We start from the raw sequence: 7,193 nt of genomic DNA on the forward strand, positions 1-7,193 counted from the left end.
GTATCTTTCTGTGACACTCAGTGTCCTGTGCTGTCTGAGCAGAGAGATGTCCCCCTGGTGCTTCCCTGCCTGGATTTGCATTCTGGTACCAACCTCTTGCTGCCAACCTTCTGTGTGTGTATGTGCGTGTGTGTGCATAAGCTAACCTGAGTGCCAGATAGTTACAAGCTAAAATAAAATAATTTCCATTCCAAAGATTACAAACGTATCAAATCAGCAGATGGTGCTACTTAATAAAACAACTTCTGAGCCAGGACAAAGAATTAAAAACAGAGAGACAAAGTAAAAATGTGGTTTTTTAATCAAAAACCTTGATCGTGTAAAATATTTTCACCCCTATATACAAAATGGGAGACGATTGGAGGAAGCAGACCTAAGTGTTCATTAAATGGAGGAAAACAAGGAAAAAATCCATTCTTTTGGCCGAGCTACCATAGTCCTGTCACTTTTTCCATGTTATGGTTTACCCTCTCCCTCTCTCACTTTCCCCCCTCAATCTCTCTCCTTCTCCCTTTCTCTCCCTCTCCCTCTGTCTCTCTCCCTTTCTCCCTTCTCTCTCTCTCACTTTCCCTCCCTCATTCTGTCTCCTTTCCACTCTCTCCCTCCTTCTCTCCCTCCCTCTCTCTGCTTCACTCCCTCTCTCTCTGTCCCCTCCCTCTACCTCCCTCTTTCTCCATCTCTCTCCTTCTCCCCCAGTATCCCTCTACCTCCCTCCCTCTATCTCTCCATCTCTCCCTCTCCCTCTCTCTCTCTCCCCCTCTTTCTCCCTCCCCTCCCCCCTCTCTCTTTCTCCCTCCCCTCTCCCTCTCTCTCTCTCTCTCCTCCTCTTTCTCCCTCCCCTCTCCCTCTCTCTCTCTCCCTCTCCCTCTCTCTCCCTCCCTCTCTCTCTCTCTCTCTCCCTCTCTCTCCCTCCCTCTCTCTCTCTCTCTCCTCCTTTCAACCTCCCCTCTCCCTCTCTCTCTCTCTCTCTCTCTCCTCCTCTTTCTCCCTCCCCTCTCCCTCTCTCTCTCTCTCCCTCCCCTCTCCCTCTCTCTCTCTCTCTCCCTCTCTCTCTCGTGTTAACCTCTATATGGCTCCTTTTATTCTCTGTTTGTTTGTTAGTTTATTTTATGACGTGTTTGTTTTACCGTCTGTTCGTTTCTCGGGTGTTTGCGCAGCGAGCGCCAGGTCGCCGTGCACCCCTACAGTCGCACGACGGGGGTACGCACACCCCGGGGTCTGCACCGGCCACGCCCGTGACCTCCAACCCCACACCCGACCAATGACAGCGCTACATTAAGCTCCTATCTTTTTAATTAATTGACTGCCCAGGCGAGGTCTGTCCAAGCCGTTTTCACGTTGCATCAGATCAAACGATGGTTGCTACTCCTGTCCGTCAACCCCAGATTAGCCGTGACAAAGGCTAACTGCTGAAACATCTGGACTCTCTGGTTCTCTGGCCTTTTACCTCAGATTGCAACAGAGGAAGGAAAAAAAGGAAAAGCAGGAAAGAGAAGTGTGAGCTGAGTTTCCCTGACCCTCTCTGTCTCTTTGGAGACTGCATCTGATTTGAGACAGTGCACCTATGGAGCTGTGCACACGAACACGCATACAGCATCACGCGCTCACTAAGGAATCCGTTTCCCAAACCAAAATCTTTTCAAATCTCTTCTTCTACCTGGAGGAACGTGGAGCTGTGATTATATTTGTCAGTGAAAGCGCCATAGTCAAAATAATGAGCTAATTTGAGCTGAATGGTATGTATGTATCAGTATGCGTACAGCATTTCTGTGTTCTTATGATTCATTTTCAATCCCAAATCCCGATTCAGTAAATAAAATGCCTCCAGCGGAGAGTGGGATGCAGTCAAACATGGGAAGTAGAAGAGAGACACATGCCATTGTGTCCACTGCCACTAGGGGGAGTGCGGCATTCCTCACACAGCTGAGAGTGCACTTCTCCTAACGCTTGTGAACAGCCCTGTTGGATGGCTTGTGATTCTGCTACAGTCCATCAGCACTGCTGGGGACAACACTCAGGATCAGACGTGAGTCACCAATGTGGTGACCTCTGACCTCATTCCTGTGTGGATATACAGGTGAGAGGTCTGTGTCTGGAGTCTGTCCACATCTTCAAAGACCTCCATGCTTGACCCACAGTATGGGAGACACACACACACACACACAGAGGAGCCATGGGATGATCAGTTATTTACTTACAGTACAGTAAACTTACAAAGCTCACATTTTTACATATAATCTGCTTATACAGCTGGACATTTGTGTGAGGAAATGAGGATTTAGTACCTGAATTCAAGGGGGCAAGACAGAGTCCAGCCCAGGATTGGAACCGGCACCCATCTCTCTGCCAGCACAGTTCCCTTACCACTGCACATGGTGTGGGCCAGTGGAATCAAAAAAACACACACCAAAAAAAAACAGAACATTCCCTGACACTTGGATGTCATCCATGGTGGTTTTTTGAAAGAAGCCACTTAAATAAAGCATTACATCAGCATGGGGCCAGAGCTGGCTTCTGTCAGCCATACTGCTCACAGGCAAATACGCTGAAACATCTCTTCCTTCAGAGGAAAGATTTTAAGAGAAGAGGAGAGAGAGAGAGAGAGAGAAAAGGAAATGGAGAGTGAAAGGGAGAGACGGAGAGAGAGAGAGAGAAAGGGAAAGGGAAAGAGAGAGAGAGAGAGAGAGGGAGAAATGAAAATGTGTTTTTGTTTAAGGCTTTTAAAGGGCAGCTCTGAACAGTGGGGAAAGATCATGCCCCTGGGGCGGGCACCCGGACAGGCGCAGGGACGGGTGTGGTGGTGGGCACTGGGACGGGCGCAGGGACGGGTGTGGTGGTGGGCACTGGGACAGGCGCAGGGACGGGTGTGGTGGTGGGCACTGGGACGGGCGCAGGGACGGGTGTGGTGGTGGGCACTGGGACGGGCGCAGGGACGGGTGTGGTGGTGGGCACTGGGACGGGCGCAGGGACGGCAGGCGCAGTGATGGGTACAGTGGGGTTGTGCTGCAATGGCACACTGCGAGCCCCCCCCCACCCGCCTCGCAGCCCCGGGGGTCCCTGTGTCAGCTGAACTCCCCGGGAAGCGCACTGCACAGGGCACGTCTTTGTTCAGCCCTGCTATCTCCTCCGCCGCGTCTGGCCTGTGAAGGCCGTCCTCGGGTGAATTAGCACCACATTTTAATCAGAACAATATTTATCGAGCCTCTCTGACCTCACGGCCTTTCGCGTGCTTGGCAGACACTCCTGCCTTATTTATTTTTTTATATTTGCATGGTCTCCCCATGTGATACTTTGCGGAGAGCTCTGGGTCTCGGCTGACTTTCTGACGGCTGTCGTCTTTATTAGCACGTGTCTCAGTGTGTCAGAGGCCTTTCCTGGGTGAAACAGACAGGCAGAGGACAGCGGGGCTTGTGAAATGCACCAGAGAGAGCGTCCGTCTCTGTGCTGTGGGCCAGCCAGAGGCTGCAGCCCAGTCAGGGCAGAGACAGGATCACCAAACAGCAGATAACAAAAGAGAGCCTGCCCTGTACCAAAAGAGTCCTGATGTACGATAGGAAGATCTGAGGCAGACTGCTTATGCAACCTTTATTTATTTGATCAGTAGATGTTCTCATCCACAATGATTTGGATCTCATGCTTTATGTGTTGACTGTTTGCGCAGCTGGTGTTCACTGAAGCAGTTCAGGTGTATTACCTGAGCCGGGGGTAAAGCAGCAGTGCCCCACTGGGAATCAGGTCTGCAGGTCCAAATCCAGATCTTTCTCCACTGCAGCGGTAGGTTGCCAACCTCTGTGCTTTTATCATGCATCTCAGAGGACAGTTTATGTCTATACATATTGATGTAGCAATACCTCATACTTTTGTAATTGTACCTGTGTGCTTTTGACATTTGTTAAAAAGAGATATCGGCCACATAATGATTCTGACTGGATAAGCCGTGGCTGCAAAGTTAACCTGAGAAGAGAGAAGAGCTGGAGTTTATGCGCACAGAATCACATAAAGGAAAGGTTCTGTACATCGATCTGTTGCCGTGGAATCCAATGAGGGGGATCCAGAGGGCTGCTGATCGACTGTGTAACCGTGGGAACAGCAGGGCTTGCAGAGACGAAGGGGAAACGTTCACACGTCATAAACCTGATGAACAGAAACGCCTGAAAAATAAACAGCCTACAGTTTAAATATTGCATTGATTAACATCCATATGGGGTATGACTTTTGGACCGGGCAGTGGGCGGCAGTGTAGCATAGTGGTTAAGGAGCAGGACTTGTAACCGAAATCGATCCCCGCTGGGACACTGCTGCTGTACCCTTGGGCAAAGTACTTAACACATAATTTCCTCAGTAAATACCCAGCTGTATAAATGGATAACGTTGTAAAGAACTGTAGCCTATGTAAATCACTCTGGGTAAGAGCGTCTGCTAAATAATGTAATATAAGGGACCACTTTATATAATGTACACACACTTACAGTCACTCATAGTTACAGACACACCATTTTCTATAAATGACCTGATATATTTTTACTTCTACGTACATTTATATGCATATCCTTTTCACTAAGGACAATGTCATTATTATTATCGTCATTAGTAGTAGTGGTAGTAGTAGTAGAAGTAGTGGTAGTAGCTGTAGCAGCAGAAGTACCAAGTAGGACCAAAGGACACTTATTCGTGTTTTAGTCATTCATCTGTTTTTCCCGCCACTATCAGCTTCCTGTTCCGTCTCCAGGGGGAGTGTCATTTCATGGCCACGCCCTGCTGCTTCCAGAGGCAGGAGTCCACCCCAACACCCTCCTCTTTTTTACCTGCTCTCATGGCATCAGTTCCAATGAGTTCATTCCGCAATTTAAAAAACGAACCCAACGCCCAGTATGAGACTAAGACGAGTGTGGTTAACCTCTCTGTCTCACCCCCCCCCCCCAGCCTGAAACACGACCTGCAATGCAAAACCAGCTGTTAACCGACACTCCACAGTCAGTTACCTACAGCTTTTCTTGTGCTGCAAACACTCTCAGACCACTCAAAGACAGGCCTGAAACACGTTCAGGTATCAGGTACTGGTTTAGTACAGTTGTGATTATCAAACCTGCATGGATGTTGATTTAGTATTTCAGTGCATGTATAAAATTCTCAACAGACTGCTATGAAGCAGCGCACAGTAATGACTCATTCTGATTTTCTTCTTCAGTTTACTGTAAATATGACAGGATTGCATCAGACCCAGAGAAAAATGTTATTTTGGGCAGATACATCAGGCTCAGCTGGGCTTTTCTGTAGATCAGTTAGTGAAAATGTCCATCAGCCTTGATATTAGCGTCACAGGAACCGTATCAATTTGGAAAATTGACCTCAAAGGATTCTGACAATGGCAGAAACTCGCTAAAAATACATTTTGTAAAATCTAAGCTTTTAGCATCTTACTTAATTTGATTTATTTGCACATATCTTAATAAATTCAGCTTTGCTTACAATATGTTTTGCATTTTCTGTTTAACTGAATATGTATATTGAGCATCTTTCAATATGTGATGCAAATTATAACATAAATATTTATAAAGATGGAATATACTCTAGAAACACAAACGCATATGTCTGTTCAGAGTAAACTAGTGAGCAGAAATCTTGAGGTGGATCTATGTTTAGTCGTAATGTCCAGACAGAATACCCAGATGATTAAAAGATTTTGGGGGTTGTAATCTTAAACTCATCAACATCATATAGGCATAAAAACATAAACATTAAAAAAAAAAGATTAAAAAAACAGACGTGACATTTGGGCCAGTTTGTTAGTGCTGTTAATCTTCAGATTAAAAATTTGAATAACAGTTTAAACAGCCACAGAGCAGTAGCTAGCATCAGAACATACTAGTAAAATCTCATAAACATCAGTAACACAAAGGGGTATCAAAGAATTTACAAATAAACATAAACATTTTCTTTTTTTTCTTCTCAGCTGTCTGTGAGAAGTGTCGAACTCTTTAATTTCTCCACCTGTTTTTACAACGGCCAGCACCTCACCTCCTTTGAGTTCAATGTTTAAATTATTCCCAGTGCAAAATGGGGAAAGATTAATCAAAACACGTTAAATCACATGAATTTAACAAAACGGCAGGCTTGCTGCCTCCGAATCCACCCCGCGCCCCCCCCTCGCCCCTCCTCGCCCCTCCTCACCCCACCCCCCCCCCCCGCGCTCCAGGCCCTTTGTAATGTATATCACTTCTGGAGCCTTTCAAGCTGCCAGTGCATTGTGGAGAGGCTGAGCGCGGGCTGGGAGAGGCAGGTTGCCTGTATTGTCTATGTAAATGTGAGCGGCGCTGGCTGGGTGTCTGCCGAGGACGACGCCGACCCCGGCAAACGCCCTGACCCCAGCAGATGGCCAGGCGGGGGGTCTGCTGAGCCAGAACTAATGACGTGTGCCATGTCACATTGTCTGTGACAGCCTGCCAGGCCCGCTCTCTCTGCAGCAGCTGGATATACATACAGTCACTGCAGGCTGGCCCACAGACCAACTCACTCACTCACTCAATAACTCACTCACTAACTCATACATACATACAGTCACTGCAGGCTGGCCCACAGACCAACTCACTCACTCACTCAATAACTCACTCACTCAATAACTCACTCACTAACTCATACATACATACAGTCACTGCAGGCTGGCCCACAGACCAACTCACTCACTCACTCAATAACTCACTCACTAACTCATACATACATATAGTCACTGCAGGCTGGCCCACAGACCAACTCACTCACTCACTCAATAACTCACTCACTAACTCATACATACATACAGTCACTGCAGGCTGTCCCACAGACCGACTCACTCACTCAATAACTCACTCATTCAATGACTCACTCACTAACCCCTACATACATACAGTCACTGCAAGCTGTCCCACAGATCGACTCACTCACTCTGTAAATGAATCACTAACTTACTCATACAGTCAGTACAGTCTAAACCACAGACTGACTCACTCATTCACTCAATGACTCATTTACTCATTCATACACAGTCACTGCAGGCTACACCACAGATTGATTGACTAACTGATTCACTTATTCACATACTCACTCAGTAATTCATTCATGACTCACTCATAAACAGACACACTCTCTCACTCATTCACTCCCCCTTTCACTCATTCATGGTATCTCACTCGTTCATTCACACAGTGTCTCTCTGC

This window comes from Megalops cyprinoides, chromosome 18 (assembly GCF_013368585.1).
Source record: "Megalops cyprinoides isolate fMegCyp1 chromosome 18, fMegCyp1.pri, whole genome shotgun sequence".
NCBI classification, from domain to species: Eukaryota; Metazoa; Chordata; class Actinopteri; order Elopiformes; family Megalopidae; genus Megalops; species Megalops cyprinoides.